Raw genomic sequence first — 20,340 nt, forward strand, 5'->3', positions numbered from 1 at the left:
CCTGGGGAAGTGGTCAAGCTGTTCTTTTTTTTACACCATATTCATTGCTTATACCAATGAATTTCAATGGTATAAGCAACCATTTTTACTGAATGAAACTGATTCATTCTGTATGTTTTGTTCTGATAAAAGCCATAGCCATAGCTAATCACATGGTACAGAATGACTTCCCTTCATGCCATCCATTGTATACACAATGTATACAATGGATGGGATGAAGGGAAGCCATCCATTGTTTACAATTGTCATGTGATCTGCTGTGATTGGTCACAGCGATCATATGGTACTGACAATGGGCCAGGACACTGATCAGCATGGCCCCATCTGGGAGGACATATTATGATGTTCACCTGTATTGACGAAAGTCCCGCCTGGCTGTCATTTTGCTATATGCTGAGCTAGAACTGGTTAACACCCACACACCACACATATGTGTTAATGGGCAGCAGAGCTATCAGTGCTAAGAACATGCTCACTGCATGCTCCTAGCACTGAGATCAACCTGCCAAAGACAGATCCCAGTCTCTAGTAATGATCAGGAGGTTGCAGGACTGACTCCCAATTATATGACCAGTCACAGTGGTCATGGTCCATTTCACGTCAACACTGAGTTCTTTAACACTGGAATTTGTGTTATCAAGGGACATTTCAGAGATGAACAAGCTTTCTAGCAGGGGCGGCCTATCCATATAGGGCGCAGGGGCACCGCCCCCTAATCTCCTAATCTCTATGCAGGGTGCCGGAAGCATGGATTCCAATGGGGTTTTTTTAAGCACGTGATTAGAGCCTGAGGCTGTAATTGGCTTCAAAAAGGGTGGACTCGGGGGTTCTTAGGTTTTAGGACCCACTTCCCGTTTGGCCGGGAGGAGAAGCAAGGGCTCCAAAGCGAAGAGCGAGATCCTTGTCATCTTCTTCCTAAGGTAATAAGGCCTCTGATCGCCACTAACCCGTTCATCTCCCACAGGAGGGGGGATCGCCTCCTTCCCATCTGTCTCCTGTGGGTAGGCTCAAAAAATTGAGCACCCGCCGCCACTGCTTTCCAGTCCCTAAAACCAGAGTTTTTCTTTAAGCTGAATGTAACTGTTTATACTGTGGTTAATGTGGAACAACAGGGTTATTAAATATAGATCTCTCAATATGTTTGATGATAAGGAAGGATGAGTTGCAAGGTCAACACTTGAAATCTTGGCAGGTTTTCAGGTCAGGAAACTCAGCAAAAATTAAAACAACATCAGAGGGAATTTTCAAAACCAACTTAAAAAGGATCATAGAGCAGAGAGAAACCTTTCTTCTTCCCTTCAGAAGATGCATGACATTTTACTTTCTGGAGACAGGGGAAAATATATTTTTTTCTTAACAGTGTTCAAAGTGCATATCTGTCTAGAAAACATTGGGTGTCTTTTGCCGTCACTGCAATGTTATGGTAGAATCCTTTTACCGTTATAATATCATCTTAAAATCATATGGAGTCGCTACACTTAAAGTGTATGGAGAAGCAAACTTTTGTTTTATTTTTGCATAGAGTATTGAAAGGTTGGAACCTTTTGTCAAGTTTTCGTTGCTGTCTGTATCTTCCCTGTAGGGATTCACCTCTACAGTATGTCTGTCCTGGTGACCATTGCCCCAAGGCAAAAAGTGAAGGGATATCTAAGAATTTTTGAGTTGCCACCAGAGCAAGAGTTGGGGGAAAATCCTCAAAAGAAACAGGAACATCTGTTCCTGTCCTGTGAAAACTTTCTAAGATCGAAATTCCATTTACTTTGGAGAGATTTCCTCGTCTTTCTGATGTGTCTCCATTAATAGATAGTGAAGGGAAATACATGCAGCAAAAATAACCTTATCTGGTTTTAACCCCTATGCTTTCTAAAAAAAAAAAAAATTTTAGGCTTTACATATTCTGTAATGGCTTTACTGTACTTATCCAAACTGGATTACATGAGATTGGAATTTTGATGTAATGTAGTCCTCACCCCACAACCAAGTCATACCTTTCTTGGAGGAAGCTGTTGGGTTGTTGAAAATGGGTCAGCTGATAAACTTATGGGGGAGAAAAAGCCAAACCGCCACACACCAGCCCAACCTGAGTGCAAAGTCCAAAAACATAGCTTCAGCCCAGCTCCATCCAGACCACGGCCCAAACGTGTTTCATCCTGCCCACAGGGCTTAGTCATGGAGCTCCATACTCCCTAGCCATGACCTCCATTACTAAGCCATGTGGGTGGGACAAAGCACGTTGAGGTGTGCCCTGGATGGAGCCGAGCTGAAACCATATGTACTAACTCTGCACTCAGGCTGTGGTGGTGTGCAGCAGTTTGCCTTTTTTTCCAGTCACTGGACCTTTTGGATGTTTGCCTGGAGCGGCACCCAAAGCTAGGCATATTTGAGATTTAAAGTAGAGAAAGAAGTCAATAGAATAAAGAGTTTTAGAATGCTAATTCTCTGGTGACCATTCTGATATAGGAATCTTTGGGGTCTATGTGTAGGGGCTATTTCTTAAGAAATATGAACTTGAGGGAAGACCTTGGCAGACCTTTTATTAAACAGCTACACATTGAGTGTTGTACTTGTAACCATTTTTTCAAGTGTAAAGGCAAAAATATATATTTTTAATTTTGGGTCAGTTTTTTTTCTTTTTTTTTTTTGGCAGGATGTGCCCTGTTGGGAAGGATTCACTTTACTTCCTATCGCAGAGATATAACAGGAAGTGAGGTGAGGCCTCTGCAAAGTGAAGGAAATCCCCTAACAAGTGTTCCTATTGCAAGATGTCCCCCTTTTACCATTTTAGTGACAGCTTGGATATTGGATTTCCCCTGATATTTAGTCCCATAACAATTACAGAGCGTGAATATCCCCAGTAACAGGAGTTCTAACCCCTCAACATTTTACCCAAAAAATGCACTTTGCACACTACAGATTTGGTAGGGTATATCCAGAATTGAAAAAAAAAAACTTGTGTGAGTTCAGAGCCAATAGGTTATTTTTAAGGCACAAACAGTGAACAATCTGAACCTCCATAACCAGAACGTTTCATATAAAAATCCAACTAAGAATGAGCTTTTGTCCCATTCATGCCACAATGTTACTGTCAACTCTGTGAATGTTTCAGATCATTTTGGAAGCTTAAAAAGCTCAGAGAAGAAGCATTGTCCTGTAATGGATGCCATATATTTCAGAACTGCTCAGCACACACAATTGATTCTCTAGCTGAAGGTTGTTATTACCATGGTTTTAAGAAAACCTGCTAAAAAATTACGACAGAGTTCCATGCTTTAGTATATATGTCAAGCTATGGCAGTGTGCATATATAGAACAAACTGTAATATGCTAGCACACATATATATATATATATATATATATATATATATATATATATATATATAATTTTTTTAACAATAAACAGGGTAAGTATCATGTGGTAAGATAATGATCTTGTTTTACCATTTTCATTCCATGAAAGAGAATTGAAAGTCCTTTTAATGTTTTTATATCAATGGTAATATAAGGTGCTCAATATAAATCATATAATCAATGGATTTGATCAGTTTAATAACTTTTTTATATATCTAATAGGTAATTATTAAAGAACATGGGCGCAGTCATATTTACCATTTACAAATACAGGCTACCCTGCCTTACTCTCTAGCAGCACTGCACATTGATTTATGTTTTACCAATTGAAGTGTATTAATCTGCTCAGACTGATTGGAAACAATAAAATTTGTGCCACATTGATTTTATTCCAGCAGTTGTTCAATGGGCATGCTGTGCAGAATACCTGATATATATAGACAGGCTGTGAAGGAGTAATTTTCTGATTTTAGTATATAATATATAAACATGAACATATAAAATAGCTATCATTTAAGAAAGGTAAGTCATAGTATATGTAATTTGCCATCAGTTAAACATTGTGTTAGTGAAAACCTGTATTCATCGGGGTTGATTTACTAAATACATTTCAATTTTAAAGGGAATTTGTCCCAGAACCTAGTGAATGATGTGAACTCTAACTTCCATCATTCAATCACGTGCAAGCAAAAATGCTGTTTTTCATTTTTCTTGCGCTTGATTGGGTAATCTTTGCAAAGTGAAACCTCACCTAGGGCAAATTTTCTTTGCAAAATGCTACTTACCTTGCAAAGTGAACAGCGTATTTGCCTTTAGTAAATCAACCCAATGTAAAATACTCTTGACTCCTTTAAATATAAAATCTGAAAAGAAATGAATTTCAACCTTTATAAACAGACACTGTTTTGGCAGGGCAGTACAAAGAGCAATGATATGTGTATACTTCTGCATTATCCCATAGCAACCAAGCTGCATTTTTATTATTGTTTGAGAATAGTCAAAATGATGAAGCATGATTATTGATTGCTCTGCCGTGTTAGCCATTAACACAATAAGTTTGGATCTAGGGTGATACCTATTGGTTGACTAAATTGGTTGTAGTGCTTTGAAGACTTTTACATGTGCTATTGTATATTTAGTTTTTTTGTTGCCCTTGTTTTTATGACTAATCATAAATATTAAGAACTGCATGTACATCTACCTTTTATTTGTTTTTTTGAAATCCATCCAATCTGAACTCAACTTTATTCTACCATGGATAACTCAACTCATTGAATATCTGACAGGTTCTCGTACATGTAAAACCAGTCAGATATTTGATTTATTCATGTACAAACTATAAACGATATTTTTCAACAAAGCAATAAGTGGTCAAGACACTGCTACAGCGCAATTTTGTTGTGGTGCATTGTGTAGGTGTGTTGAGGCACCTTTTGTTCTGCGTGTTGCAGGAACGCATAGGACAAAAATGCACATTTTACTAAACAATGTAATGCAATGTTACTAACAAACCCTAAAGAAGCTGCACCATTAGTGTTTGCAACAAGGCTTTTATCCAAATTAAAATAGTTTGCTTTTGCATTCTTTGGAGTTGGATTACTAAAAAAGCAGAGAAATTTTAAAAGTTAATGTTCACCTTAAAGAACATTTTCTTTGCTAATGGAGCATTCTTAAAACCTTTAGTAAATAATCCTCTTGGATTATGTAAGATTTGGATTTATTTGTAGTTCATGCAAGAAAATGTATCTTTATTCCAGAAAAAAGAGGGGAAAAAAACTTGAAAAAGCCTGAACTTTGAACTTTACAGAGGTAAACCCCCCCCCCCCCCAAAAAAATACAGCTGTGTTCAAAAGTTTGCATACCCTGACAGAAATTGTGAAATTTTGGCAATTTTATATTGAAAATATGACTAATCATGCCAAAAAACTTTTGTTATTATTATTGGCTCCTTTTAAAATCATAATGATAACAGAAATCTCTCAAATGGCCCTGATCAAAAGTTTACATACCCTGGAATGTTTTGCCTTGGTACAGACACAGAAGGTCGCACACACAGGTTAAAATATCAATTAAAGGTTTTTGGCAGTTCTATGAGACTGCAAGACCCCTGACCCTCTGTCTGGACAGCGCTGATTGGCTCTGTGCCAATCACATGCACTCTCCCAAGAAAAAGAAAACCTCTCTAGCAACACATCAAACTGAGCATGTGCAGCTTGATTCCATAGACTCAACCTGTGTTATCAGGAAATTGTCAGGGGACAGTGGAAGGAGGGGAAGATCAGAGAAGCCAAAATCAAACAGTCTTTTTACACAATGCAGAGGATTAACCTCTTAGGTTCCACAGTGAGTATAAAAAGCATGCTTTACTGCATATACAGACTCATTTTATTGTTGTGGGTTAAGTAACACTTTAAGAGATCGCAAGACAGTTAACAGAAATGCAGCTTAGAAAGGAAAAAGTTTGCAGCCGTCTGGGAGAATCGATGCATAATTCACCATAGCATAGTTTGGAGTATTCAATATGCACCTCATCAAATAATACAACATACATTCTTGATTTGATAGGAATCTTTATAGACAAGTCTGGGCTTCACTGACATTTCATATAAAAGAGTTATAGATTATAAATTAGATTTCAGTAGTAAAAGTCATGTCCTATTTTTTTTGCATCCTTCAATGCCCGTTATTATTTTATGAGCTTCTTTGAAAGTTCGGTTAGTTTGAAGCCTGATTGTGTCTCGGCAAAGAATGGAATATATATAGAAGTTTGAGTTAACGCGGCGATTACAAGGGCGTTCAGGGATTCCTCGTGTTATTGATGAATTGTTAAAAAAGAAAATAGAAAACAATGTAAGTTGTGTGAAGTAAGATTTAATTAGTAAAGACAAAATTCAAATACACAATAAAGGCTTAATAGAAACTCTATGTCTATAGCAGTGGTAGTCAATATTCTTAATATAGGAGCCCTCAAGTGAGGCTCCTTCCATCTCCGAAGGGCCAAAGATAATTTTCACCAAATGTAATGCTACAGAAAACTTTCTGAGACTGTGGCATGCAGCAGGGGATGGACGTAGATTGCAAATATGTTATAGGAGTTATTAGAGACTGTTAGCATGCTTCAGGAGACATTCATAGACTGCTATTATGCTATTACAGTCTCTTTGAAAATGAATGCTTCCACATTTGTGCTCAATACAGAATACAGAAAATAGTTGTCCCACTTTTAATGCTTCTTTCATGAAGGTCTATTAGAATAGATCTGAAGGAAAAAAATACATAAAAAAAAAAATATAAAAATTAAAATAAATTAAAAAAAATAAAAATAAAAGATAAGAGATGACAAGTACAGGAGAAAGTAGGACGGAGCGAAGGAAAGTTTATAGGCTTGAGTAGGCACCTGGGCAAGGAAAACAGGCTACTGTCTGCAAGGGTTCAGAGGGTAACACAATAAGTGCCAAAAGATTGCAGGTGGCACCACAGGTTGGGCCCTGTGATTTATAGCCTACATTATCTTAATATAAAATCAGCATCTTTTTTGTATGGAAACTATAATGGTTTTTAGTCAATTTAAAAAAAGTTTTATAGTTTCTAGAGTGGCAACCTTCCGTCCATATTATTCTGGCTGGGTCCTCATTGTTTCTGGTCTAGCATAGTTTGTGTATTTTTATTGGTGGTACAGTGTATTGGGTACATTTCACCTAATTGATACACCTACAGCTGAATTGCAGTTGCCCCTACTATTCAAATCATTAGTTTGAGGTGTACTGATGCAAAGGGAGAAAACATCATTTTTAGCCTCCCCACCTCAAGCCTCTGAATGCCTTGTGTGGACAACATATCTGATATTGTTAATGGGACACTTAAGCTAGAAGGAATGTGATGCAAGACCGAGAGGGGGAACAGAGTATCTGTCCAGGCTTTTATCATTGTAGCTCATAACATAGTTTTCTCTCATAAGTAAAAATGCAAAAAAATTCTAAACTGTTACTCTCAAGTGTTGCATTCTCAGCAAACTGAGCTATCAGAAAACTAAATAAGGCTTAATCAGATTATAGCTCTGAAGCTGAAAAGGTGACGAGCAGAGTTGAATCACAGGGTGGAATCAGGGCAGTAGTCCTGAGTTCTAAAGGTGGTTTGTATAATTTAGGACATATATTTTCTTATTAAAGCTACATTACATCTTCTGGAAAAAGTGGGACTTGTTGTAGGGGTCCTCTGTCCTTTTACGTAATGAAAGTTGAATGAACATTACTTCTAAGGTCATCCATTGAATCTAAGTCATAGCTTGCAAATTACAACATAGGCTTCTAGATGCAAGAACACCAACTGAGAAGGTTATAGGTCTATATCAGGAAATGAAGCCTTCTCAGGTAATAAATGGCTGTTATAGGTTCCAGATTCTAGCAGCTGTTATATTACACTGAAGTTGATTGAAATGTGCAACTTACCTTGTTAACAGAATGCATTAAAAGGCACCTGAACTCAAAAAAGTGAAAATTTGCTGTGTTGTAGGGGACATGTAGATATGTTAACTGTGCCTAAGCAGTACCCTCAAATATTTCACCTTTTTGTATTAAAATATTCATAATTAAAATAGCAATACAACTGTGCCAAGACAGTCTTGTGCTTGGTGTCCTACACACAGGGACACTGTGCAAAAAAGGTTTAGAAGGTTAGTAATATGGAATATCAATTGCAATGAGCCTACAGACAATATGGGTGATGAGCCCTTTGCTCTTTAATTACCATTTTTGGGTATTACGCAGTTTGGTCTGTTTTAACCAGAACGTTTCCCTCGGGTAATAGGCAAGATATTTAATTGCTTAGAGTGGTCAACCCTTATCACATCTATGAGTAGCAGCTGAACTCCACCATCTATAGTGATTTCTTAACCAAGTATTATTGTTTTTCCTTTAGATTAGATGTCAGCAGGTATATCCTGCTCACATCTCCCTCTATAGTCCCAAGTAATCCAAACATACATGCTTATGGAAAGATCTTTTACAAAAAAGTTTGCCTTAGCTTTTCATTACCACATCCTACCATCCTCTTATGTCCACAGGTTGTTTTACTAGGACTCGGGAAAAATACATATATTACACCCAGTGCCGGGACAAACTCACCTAGAGCCCAGGGTTACCATGCCAAACTGTGCCCCCCCCCCAAGATTTAAATGTGCGCCCCCCCCAAGATGTAAGAGCATTATGTGTGAGCACAAATTCACCCCCTGCTAAAAAAAAACCCTCTCAGCACAAATCTTTTCCCCCCTGAAAAAAAATACAATCCTGCACCCTTAACATTTCACCTCCTTCCTAGTACAAATTTGCCCTCCCCCTGTCCTAGCACAAGCTTCTTCCCCGCCCCTCCTCCCGACACATTCTCCCCTAAATCACCACTCTTAGCATTGCCCCTCCCAAATTTTCCATCCTAGAACAATACTTACCCCCTGCTGCCCCCAAAATTCCCCCTTCCGGCACAAATCCCCCGCCCACCAATCTCCTTGTGGCGTCCTCCCACCTCACATGATACCACAGTGCCCAGGGCAGCATTTAATAGCGCAGTGACGTACAGCACGTAAGATGGGACTAGAAAAAGGAAGTTCAATAGCCAGTAGCCAATAGCTTCCTTTTCGTACTTGCTTCTGAGCATGCGTCATTCTTAGTCCACCAGACTAGCATACTGACGAACGTATTGTCCGCTGAAACCCAAGTCCGGGTGGAAAGATTGGACTGCAAAAATACTTTCTAAGTCCGCCGGACTTTACGCTAAGAAAGTCAGATGAAGCGCACACACGATCGAATTGTCCGGTGAAATGCGTTTCGGCGGACTAAGTACACCGGACAATTCGATCGTGTGTATGCGGCATAAGAAGCAGTCATTATAAGAGGCTTTTTTTATGAAAGGTGGATTGGAAAATAAATAATTCTGTTAGCAAAAAAAATTGAAACATTAGGTATACAGTGCCTTGAAAAGGTGTTCATACCCCTTGAAATTTTCTACATTCTGTCACATTACAACCAAAAAGGTAAATGTATTTTATTGGCATTTTATGTGATAGATCAACACAAAGTGGCACATAATTGTGAAGTGGAAGGAAAATGATAAATGGTTTTTAAATATTTTAAAAATAAATATCTGAAAAGTGTGGCATGCATTTGTATTCAGCCCCTAACTAAAATCTAGTGGAACCAACTGCCTTCAGATGTCTCCTAATTAGTAAATAGAGTCCACCTGTGTGTAATTTAATCTCAGTATAAATATGGTTGTTCTGTGAAGCCCTCAGAGGTTTGTTAGAGAACCTTAGTGAACAAACAGCATCATGAAGGCCAAGGAACACACCAGACAGGTCAGGGATAAAGTTGTGGAGAATTTTAAATAAGGGTTAGGTTATAAAAAAATATTCCAAGCTTTGAACATCTCATGAAGCACTGTTCAATCCATCATCTGATAATGGAAAGAGTATGGCACAACTGCAAACCTACCAAGAAATGGCTGTCCCCTAAACTGACAGGCCGGGCAAGGAGAGCATTAATCCGAGAAGCAGCCAAGAGGCCCATGGTAACTCAGGTGGGAGAATCTGTCCACAAGACAACTATTAGTCGTGCGCTACACAAATCCGAAATTTATAGAAGAGGGACAAGAAGAAAGCCATTGTTGAAAGAAAGCCATAAGAAGTCTCATTTGCAGTTTGCCAGAAGCCTTGTGGAGGACACAGAAAACATGTGGAAGAAGGTGCTTTGGTCAGATGGGACCAAAATTTAACTTTTTGGTTTAAAAGCAAAACGCTATGTGTGGTAGAAAACTAGCACTGCACCTCACCCTGAACACACCCTGGTGGTGGCAGCATCATGTTGTGGGGGTGTTTTTCTTCAGCAGGGACCGGGAAGCTGGTCAGAGTTGATGGGAAGATGGATACATGAAATACAGGGCAATCTTAGAAAACCTGTTAGAGTCTTCAAAGGAGGAGGATCACCTTCCAGCAGGACAACGACCCTAAACATACAGCCAGATCTACAATGGAATGGTTTAGATCAAAGCATATTCATGTGTTAGAATTGCCCAGTCAAAGGCCAGACCTAAATCCAATTGAGAATCTGTGGCAAGACTTAAAAATTGCTGTCCACAGAAGCTCTCTATCCAATCTGACAGAGCTTGAGCTAGTTTGCAAATAATAATGGACAAAATTGTCACTCTCTAGATGTGCAAAGCTGGTACAGACATATCCAAAAAGACTTGCAACTGTAATTGCAGAGAGGCTGAATACAAATGCATGCCACACTTTTCACATATATAGTTGTAAAAAATTTGGAGAACCATTTATAATTTTCCTTCCACTTCACAATTATGTTGCACTTTGTCTGAAGCCGCATACACACGGGCGGACTGTCTGGCCAACTTAGTCCGTCAGACAATCCGACGGACAGTCCATCATACTTTCGAATGAACGGACTTGACCACACACGGATGCACAAACAGTCCGTCGAAAGCTTGCGCGATGACGTGTACAGCACGTACGACGGGACTAGAAATAGGAAGTCCAATGCACAGCAATGCAACCTTTCGCCGTGTAAATCCTTTCTGAGCATGCGCCATACTTAGTCCGTCGAACTAGCCTACTGACGAGCGGATTGTCCGCTGAAACCAAAGTATGATGGACAGTATTACGGAAATTCCGAAATACTTAGTCCGCCAGACTGCACGCTGAAAAAGTCCGCTGAAGCCCACACACGAGCGGACTGTCTGCTGAAATGTGTTTCGACGGACTAAGTTGGCCAGACAGTCCGCCCGTGTGTACGCGGCTTTAGTCTACCACAAATCCCAATAAAATATATATAAATGTCAAAGGGTATGAATACTTTTTCAAGGCACTGTATATGTATATAAAAATATTTAATAATCTAGGATACTTTTCCATAGTTATGTGCTGCATTGTGCACCTTCCGGGTATTAACCCCCCTGACGGTATTCCCGAGTCTGACTCGGTGTGGATTTTTTATACCAAGAGCGGTATCCCCGAGTCAGACTCGGGACTGCATCGCTGGATCCAGGAGGAGGTTTACTTACCTTCTCCCTCGGATCCAGCGATGTCCCCGCGCTGTACGAGCGAGCCGTGTCTCGCTCGATCTATCACGGAGCCGATCTCCGTGCCCTGCGAGCGTTGCGACGCACGGGCACGGAGATCGGCGCCAAATTTAAAAAGTGAAACAAACAGTAAACATACAGTATAATGTAATCTTACAGATTACATTGCTGTATGTAAATATTTCACATCCCCATTGTCCCTAGTGGTCTGCCCAGTGTCCTGCATGCAATTTTATATAATAAAAACTGTTCTTTATGCCTGGAAACTGGAGATTGCCCATAGCAACCAAAACTGTCACTGTACATCAAAAATGATTTTAGACCAGCTAGAAAACAGTGATAATAAATTAGAATCACTCGCAGAATTGAGCGATAGCGATTTGTGGGGAGATCCGTCATCAAATACTGAAAAGTAATGACAGCGACAATTCTGCAACTGAGCAAATTTCAGTGTTTTTGATTTGATTACATTATTGAATAATTTTTATTATTGTTATATTATTATTTGGTACAATTATTTATAATTATTTATTATATTATAATTTATGATTTAATTTTTCAAACTTTATCATACCCGGGATGTCTGCTAGACTCTGGTTTGGACAGATTTAAGAGAGTTATTCCTAAGAATTGCAGGACTACAATATAAAACGCCAAATTTTCATGCAAAATAATGGTACCGCTTTTAGCACCTAAAATCCGAAATAATCGTACCGCCAGGGAGGTTAAAAGCATGTGGCCATCACAAACCTTGACTAGTGTAGTCTGAATGTTCCCCTTATATTATTCCTTACCCATACCTTCCCCTATTAGAAACGAGACCACACCATAGGTTGGAGTAAACTGGCCACAACAGCCTTTATTAAACATAACTCAAAATTCACTCCAATAACTTGTAAATATGAAAATATCTAAATATATATAGATATATAAATATAAATAACTTTATTACCATTAAACCACATTAAATAACATTAACTGCCCATTCTGGTGATCTCTGACGGTGACCCCACTTAAGACAATACCAAATCACTGCGGTACACCTCACCAACTTCCCAAAGGCCTCCACCTGTGACCGGTCGGAGACAACTTCCGCCAGTGAACATAACCGTATTCCCTCCAACGTTCAGGAATACCCAGAGGGGCCGATCGTTAGATGAGCCCCCCACACCCTCAGATCCCTTCTGAGTACCTGTCTACCGTCAGAAACCACCAGAAAACACACCGCCAACACAGGAAAACCTTCAGCTGCCGTGACAACCGACGAAACCTGCAAAAGAAGAAAAGACCAGCAACAAACGACACAACAAAACAAACACATAACATTAGGGCGGGAGGGCGGGAAAAACTGCCTCCTCTGTGTCACGCTGGGATCCGAATGATCCCCTAAAGCCACACCCCTCCCTTTTATATGACCCCTCCCCTACACTGAACTTGCTTCCTGCAAACCTTTTTCCTCAGCTCCACCCATAAAGCTTAACCCTCTGTGTCCCTCATCCACACTGTCATGTCCAGCACTCCTTATATCATTGCATTCATAATCCGTGCTTCTCTTGACTAGTGTAGTCTGAATGTTCCCCTTATATTATTCCTTACCCATACCTTCCCCTATTAGAAACGAGACCACACCATAGGTTGGAGTAAACTGGCCACAACAGCCTTTATTAAACATAACTCAAAATTCACTCCAATAACTTGTAAATATGAAAATATCTAAATATATATAGATATATAAATATAAATAACTTTATTACCATTAAACCACATTAAATAACATTAACTGCCCATTCTGGTGATCTCTGACGGTGACCCCACTTAAGACAATACCAAATCACTGCGGTACACCTCACCAACTTCCCAAAGGCCTCCACCTGTGACCGGTCGGAGACAACTTCCGCCAGTGAACATAACCGTATTCCCTCCAACGTTCAGGAATACCCAGAGGGGCCGATCGTTAGATGAGCCCCCCACACCCTCAGATCCCTTCTGAGTACCTGTCTACCGTCAGAAACCACCAGAAAACACACCGCCACAGCCCGAAAGGGTGACCCCCTCAACCTTGAGGGCCACCCCACACCCTAAGAGCTATTTTGTATACCCTCCTGCAGACCCAATGACCAAAGGTCAATACCCACGTCCGACCCCCATCCTGGTTTTGTTGATGCTTACCATGGACCTAGCCCACCTCCACACCGATCTGCCCGCAACGACCTACCAAACCAAGATGGTACCCGGGAAGCGGACTCGTAAGTGCAAAACATCCGCCCTAACATCAGCTAAGATGTCCCTTTCCTTCCGTATGCCCAGGTCGTTGCCCCCTGCGTAAATGACCAACACATCCGGGGGCCTGTCCCTCATTGCAAAGCGCTCAACTTCCTTCATCACACGCTCCCACCGCATGCCCGGGAATCCCAACCACATCAACCTAGCCTCCCCCCAGGAATTCCCAACGGCCCGCCTGCCGGCTGAGCATCACCTCTCCCGGCCCCCCAGCACACGTCCGAGTGCCCTAGGATCCAAACGAGGCGTGAGGAACCTCCATCTGGAATAAAAAACATAACACAGAACACATAACAACCAACAAACGTAATATACCATAACACCTGTAACTCCCAACCCCATACTGCAAAACACTCCCAGCCGCACCTCCACTCACCCCAGGATCAACTGCGGCCGGACATACGAACGGAACCTCTTAGATTCCCAACGACCGATCCGGCGAACAATCGCCTCAGCCAGCCCACATCGGGCCGCCTCAGTGGCCGCCCCAATACGGAAGGAGTGCGACGAGTACTCCCGGTCGTCCAAACCCACAGTCCGCAGGCACCGTTGAAAACTGACACGAATTGCAACCTAGAGAGAAAATAGCCCCCCGCATGCAGCAAGAAAGGCCCCCCCCCCCCCTCCAGCCGCACCGCCCGAAAGGCCCTTACCGCCACCACAGGGCCCACTGCCGAGCCTGGCAAGGCAAACAGTATAATCACCACTCCCCTGCCCAGCTGGTCAGGCTTGGACCTCCGCCACCGTATACTCACCCGATCAGCAGCCACCTGTACATCCTGATCCAACAGCCCCACAGCACCCCGTTTAAACCGACACACCAACTCCCCAGTCCCAAACGCCCCATAAAACGCCAATGAAAAAGCCGCTGTGAACAGGATGGCCTTGTAAGCGGAAGAACAAACTTCCACAAGCCGGGAACAAATCGCCACCAAGTTATCACACTTCACCAGCCTGTGCGCCTCCCGACCTTTCCGTTCCCTCCTATACCCCTTCAAGGTTTGCCGCACCCAAAAAGCCGCATTCCCGTCTGGCTCTCCCCACAGCTTAACCACTTGCCGACCGCCTCACGCCGATGTACGTCGGCAGAATGGCACGGGCAGGCATAAGCACGTACATGTACGTGATTTGCCTCCCGCGGGTCGGGGGCCCGATCGGGCCCCCGCCCGGTGCCTGCGGCGGTCGGTTTTCGTTCGGGAGCGATCCCGGACGAGGGGACGGCCATTCATTCATGGCCACCCCCTCGCGATCGCTCCCGACGAATGGAAATCCCCGGTGACATCACTTCCTCTCCTGTAATGTAAACACAGGAGAGGAAGTGATGTATTCTCTCCTCCGTGTCGGTATTTTTCGTTCCGACACGGAGGAGAGCGGATCAGTGAGTTGCACCAACACATCCCACACACAGTAGAACATGCCAGGCACACTCACACCCCCCCTTTACCCCCCGATCACCCCCCCAATTACCCCTGCCCCCCCAGTCACAGTGACACCAATGTCATTTTTTTTTTTTTTTTTTTTTTTTTTGCATTGGTGTCATTTGTGACTGTAATAACTGTTAGGGCAGTTAGGGTTAGCCCCCTTTAGTTCTAATGTACCCCCCTAACCCCCCCAATAAAGGTTTAACCCCGTGATCACCCCCCGTCGCCAGTGTCACTAAGGCTGGGTTCACATTGCAGCGGTTTATGAGAACGAATGTGATTCGCACCGCACTGCAGTGCAAATCACATCCGATCTCTGTGCGATTCGAGTTCAGCCATTCGCCGCACCCGCCGCACCCGCCACACCCGCCGCACCCGCCGCAAATTCGCACGGGACCCTTTTTTTGGCCCGCAGCAGAATCGGATCGCATGGGTGTTCACACCATGCGATCCGAGTTTGCAGATCGCACTGCGATATGCGAACTGATCTGGGGGTGTCAGTAACATTTCACTGACACTCCCAGCAGTTCGCATAGGGCAGTGTGAACTGCCGCCGGGAGGCATGCGATGCGGGAACCCGCCGCGGATTCGCGGCGTTTCCGCATCGCTCCAGTGTGAACCCAGCCTAATAAGCGATCATTTTTCTGATCGCCGTATTAGTGTCACAGGTGACGCTAGTTAGGCAGGTAGGTATTTAGGTTCGCCGCAGCTTTTTATAGCGCTAGGGACCCCCATATACTACCGCATAAAGCCCCCTGATTGCCCCCTAGTTAACCCTTTCACCAGTGATCACCATATAACTGTTACAGGTGACGCTGGTTGGTTAGTTATTTTTTTATAGTTTCAGGGCACCCGCCATTTATTACCTAATAAAGGTTTAACCCCCTGATCACCCGGCAGGTGTCATTTGTGACTAATAACTGTTAGGGCAGTTAGGGTTAGCCCCCTTTAGTTCTAAGGTACCCCCCTAACCCCCCCAATAAAGGTTTAACCCCGTGATCACCCCCCGTCGCCAGTGTCACTAAGGCTGGGTTCACATTGCAGCGGTTTATGAGAACGGATGTGATTCGCACCGCACTGCAGTGCAAATCACATCCGATCTCTGTGCGATTCGAGTTCAGCTATACAGATAGTATGGCTGAATTCGTGTCGCACCCGCCGCACCCGCCGCAAACTCGCACGGGACCCTTTTTTTGGTCCGCAGCAGAATCGGATCGCATGGGTGTTCACACCATGCGATCCAAGTTTGCAGATCGCACTGCGATATGCGAACTGATCTGGGGGTGTCATTAACATTTCACTGACACTCCCAGCAGTTCGCATAGGGCAGTGTGAACTGCCGCCGGGAGGCATGCGATGCGGGAACCCGCCGCGCATTCGTGGCGTTCCCGCATCGCTCCAGTGTGAACCCAGCCTAATAAGCGATCGTTTTTCTGATCGCTGTATTAGTGTCACAGGTGACGCTAGTTAGGCAGGTAGGTATTTAGGTTCGCCGCAGCTTTTTATAGCGCCAGGGACCCCCATATACTACCGCATAAAGCCCCCTGATTGCCCCCTAGTTAACCCTTTCACCAGTGATCACCATATAACTGTTACAGGTGACGCTGGTTGGTTAGTTATTTTTTTATAGTTTCAGGGCACCCGCCATTTATTACCTAGTCTCACTAGTGTACCCCTAAATTTAGGGGTGTCTACTTTCTAAAATGGGGTCATTTGGGGGGGGGGGGGTTTGTGCCATCTTGGCATTTTATGGCCTTCAAAACTGTAACGCCCTTAGAAAGCCTGAAGGCGGTGCTTGGTTTTTGGGGCCCCGTACGCGGCTAGGCTCCCAAAAAGTCCCACATATGTGGTATCCCCGTACTCAGGAGAAGCAGCAGAATTTATTTTGGGGTGTCATTTCACATATGCCCATGGCATGCGTGAGCAATATATCATTTAGTGACAACTTTGTGAAAAAAAAAAAAAGTTTGTAATTTTCCCGCAACTTGTGGCAAAATATAAAATATTCCATGGACTCAACATGCCTCTCAGCAAATAGCTTGGGGTGTCTACTTTCTAAAATGGGGTCATTTGTGGGGGTTTTGTGCCATCTTGGCATTTTATGGCCTTCAAAACTGTAATAGGTAGTGAGAAGTGAACTCAAAAAATTACGCCCTTAGAAAGCCTGAAGGCGGTGCTTGGTTTTCGGGGCCCCGTACGCGGCTAGGCTCCCAAAAAGTCCCACATATGTGGTATCCCCGTACTCAGGAGAAGCAGCAGAATTTATTTTGGGGTGTCATTTCACATATGCCCATGGCATGCATGAGCAATATATCATTTAGTGACAACTTTGTGAAAAAAAAAAAAAAAAAAAAAAAGTTTGTAATTTTCCCGCAACTTGTGGCAAAATATAAAATATTCCATGGACTCAACATGCCTCTCAGCAAATAGCTTGGGGTGTCTACTTTCTAAAATGGGGTCATTTGTGGGGGTTTTGTGCCATCTTGGCATTTTATGGCCTTCAAAACTGTAATAGGTAGTGAGGCGTGAAATCAAAAATTTACGCCCTTAGAAAGCCTGAAGGCGGTGCTTGGTTTTCGGGGCCCTGTACGCGGCTAGGCTCCCAAAAAGTCCCACATATGTGGTATCCCCGTACTCAGGAGAAGCAGCAGAATTTATTTTGGGGTGTCATTTCACATACGCCCATAGCATGTGTGAGCAATATATCATTTAGTGACAACTTTGTGTAAAAAAAAAAAAAAAATTTTTTTTTTGTCATTATTCAATCGCTTGAGGCAAAAAAATAAAATATTCAATGGGCTCAACATGCCTCTTATCAATTTCCTTAGGGGGTCTACTTTCCAAAATGGGGTCATTTGGGGGGGTTTTGTACTGCCCTGTCATTTTAGCACCTCAAGAAATGAGATAGGCAGTCGTAAACTAAAAGCTGCGTAAATTCCAGAAAACGTACCTTAGTTTGTAGATGTGACAACTTTTGCGCAAACCAATAAATATACAATTATTGACTTTTTTTTTACCAAAGACATGTGGCTGAATACATTTTGGCCTAAATGTATGACTAAAATTGAGTTTATTGGATTTTTCTAATAACAAAAAGTAGAAAATATCATTTTTTTTCAAAATTTGCGGTCTTTTTACGTTTATATCGCAAAAAATAAAAATCGCAGAGGCAATCAAATACCATCAAAAGAAAGCTCTATTTGTGGGAAGAAAAGGACGCAAATTTTGTTTGGGTACAACATTGCATGACCGCGCAATTACCAGTTAAAGCAGCGCAGTGCCAAAGTGTAAAAAGACCTCTGGTCATTTACCAGCAAAATGGTCCGGTCTGAAAGTGGTTAAACAAAATGCCAACCCCGCCAATTTCCGATCAATCGACGCAGGTGCCAATCCCATCTCAATGTTCCGTGCCACCCAATACAGCCCCAACCAGCGCTGGTCGGAGCCCCGACCAACCGCTCCAACTCAACCATTCTGACCACACCCTAGAATAGGCCGCCCACGTGGACTCACTCAAAGACCCCTGAATCCAACCTGCGGCGACTACAAGGGCATCCCCCACATCCACCCAGGGCAAGACGCCCTAGACTCCTCCGTTCTCGGCGCCAGATCCCGGAACTCGTCCCACTGAAAACGAGAGAGCGAGTTAGCCAAAGAATTCTCCACCCCAGGTATGTGCACTGCCGAAACGTAAACATTGAGCCGTAAGCACCGAAACACCAGCCGCCGTAGCAGCCAAATGGTTGAGGACCTGAACCACCCCCATGCCGTCTCAACTAATGCGCAACTTCATATTACGGAACTCCTCCCCCCACAGCTCCACTGCCAACACCACCGGGAATAGTTCAAGCAGAACCAGGTTGCCCAACAACCCCGCCACCTCTCAAGATTGCGGCCAAGGGTCAGCACTCCACCGTCCCCGAAAATACGCCCCATAACCCGCCGACCCAGCCGCGGCAGCGACCAATTCCACATCGAAATTGCTCGCTGGCCCCGACATCCACATGTCCCGCCCGCTACATGAGGCTAGGAATTCACGCCACGCCCGCAAGTCTTCCCTGTGTTCCTCCCCGCAGACGCACAAAATGGTTAGGCACACTCACCCCGGCCGAGGCTGCCGACAGCTGTCTGCAGAACACCCGCCCCCATAGGGATGATCCGGCAAGCAAAATTAGGCTAGCCCAACAGAGACTGCAGGGCCCTCAACCGGACCTTCTACTATCCTTGCATCTCCACCAATTCCATTCTCAGATCAAGTAATTCATTCTCGGGCAATCGACACTCCATTGCCCTCGAATCGATCACTATCCCCAAAAAACTCAAGTCCGTAACTGGTCCCTCTTTTTTATCCCCCGCCAACGGTACCCCGAACTTACCTGCAATGTGCTGCAACGTGGACAGAAAATCGCACCCACACTGGAGGCAGGCGGGGCCCACGCACAGAAAGTCGTCCAAATAGTGGATGACCGACTCCAGGCCCGAAACGTCACTCACCACCCACTCCAAAATGAGCTAAACGCCTCAAAGTAGGCGCAGGAAATGGAACAACCCATGGGCAGGCGCTTACTCATATAGAACTGGCCCCGCCAATGGCACCCCACATCTGCCTTGGCCATAAGAGCCCCGCATCCAGAAAGCCTGACCCACCTCACCGCCGCATCAAAAGACGTGTATGAGACCGTACACGCATCAGGGCCGATGAAGTCATTGACCGACCCCCCTTTAGGAAAGGACAAGTGATGAAGCAAGCGAAATTTCCCAGGCTCTTTCTCAGGAACTACACCCAGCGGGGACACCACCAGGTCGCCCCACGGTTGCACTTCGAAAAGGCCCACCCATCCGGCCCAACGCCACTTCCTTGCCCAAGTTTTCGCCTACCACCCCCCGGGTGTACCAAAGCCGATCGCAAGTTCCGGGCCACTGGGGGCACCTCCGCCAATGAACAAGGAATCCTGAAACCGTCCCGAAAACTCCGAAATCAACCCCCGCGCCGCCTCACCATCCGGATACTTACTTAGGAAAGGAAGTATCCTTTCCAGGGTTACCGGCGTCATCCCTTTCGTGAGCAACATCGCCGGAACGCTTTTCTTTCCTGAAACAGCGGGACAGTGCGAGGGCGCCGCCGCAGCCGGAGCACTCGTGCTTAAATCGGCACGCTCTCCCGAATTTACAAGCCCCCCATTAAAGGGCCAGCACACACCCCACTTTT

The 20,340-nt window shown here is 43.8% G+C and overlaps 1 protein-coding gene across 1 annotated transcript in view; it reads left to right on the plus strand.

Annotated features, from left to right (window-relative positions):
* KCNB2 (potassium voltage-gated channel subfamily B member 2) overlaps window positions 1-20,340 on the plus strand; it is a 383,371-nt gene that overhangs the window by 174,143 nt on the left and 188,888 nt on the right. The window lies entirely within an intron of this gene.

Source organism: Lithobates pipiens, unplaced genomic scaffold (assembly GCF_037356315.1).
Source record: "Lithobates pipiens isolate NorthernLeopardFrog02 unplaced genomic scaffold, aLitPip1_a1.2 Scaffold_19, whole genome shotgun sequence".
Lineage (NCBI taxonomy): Eukaryota > Metazoa > Chordata > Amphibia > Anura > Ranidae > Lithobates > Lithobates pipiens.